The sequence below is a fragment of the Seriola lalandi genome, unplaced genomic scaffold (genome assembly GCF_002814215.2).
Source record: "Seriola lalandi dorsalis isolate HSWRI2012SDOR001 ecotype SW California unplaced genomic scaffold, Sedor1 jcf7180002012207, whole genome shotgun sequence".
Lineage (NCBI taxonomy): Eukaryota > Metazoa > Chordata > Actinopteri > Carangiformes > Carangidae > Seriola > Seriola lalandi.
The window spans coordinates 1-710 of NW_019482859.1; the positions used below are offsets into that span (position 1 = coordinate 1).

General features: G+C 39.9%; 1 long non-coding RNA gene across 1 annotated transcript; it reads left to right on the forward strand.

Annotated features, from left to right (window-relative positions):
- Nucleotides 1–25: 25 nt before the first annotated feature.
- On the forward strand, nt 26–596 carry LOC111644249 (uncharacterized). The gene is made up of 3 exons (XR_015438572.1): nt 26–162; nt 256–327; nt 440–596. It is a non-coding gene; the product is annotated as an uncharacterized LOC111644249 (long non-coding RNA).
- Nucleotides 597–710: the final 114 nt, after the last annotated feature.

Here is a 710-nt window from a genome sequence, read left to right on the forward strand (position 1 = left end):
TTTGTACCTTCACCCTCCAGGCTCAGAAAATGCGTGTGAAAAAACATCATTCGCCTTCCTTAGACAGGAGTTGCCTGTGAGGTTGGCAAACATCATGAAAGAGATCAACTTATTGCCAGACAACTTGCTAAGAACTCCATCAGTCCGGTTGGTCCAGAGCTGGTAAGTAGGTTCTGCTTTTTCTCAGTCATCTCTCAAATGATGCTGATGATACTGTCTGCTAATTGATAGGGTTGTTTTTTTTTTCCTACACAGGTATATGCAAAGTCTTCAGGAGATTATCGAGTTCAACAACAAAAATGCAGACGATGAAAAAGTCACATATGAGTAAGTAAATCAAACTATGACATGTGCAGATTTTCTTTCTTACTCTTATGAAGTTTTATTCAGTGCAAAAAGCTCATCTGTTTCTTGCTATAATTGTTATATCTTCATTTAGTTTCACAGATGCTGTGATAAAAATCAGGAATCGACACAATGATGTAATTCCCACCATGGCTCAGGGAGTCGTGGAGTACAAAGAGACTTACGGCACGGACCCAGTGGTCAGCCAAAATGTTCAGTATTTTCTGGATCGTTTCTACATGAGCAGGATATCCATCAGGATGCTGCTTAACCAGCACAGTGAGCAGATTCCCTTCTCTTTCATAAAACTATGGTCAGTGTGTGATGAACAAGATGAACATGTTATACTGTTTTGCACGTTGACA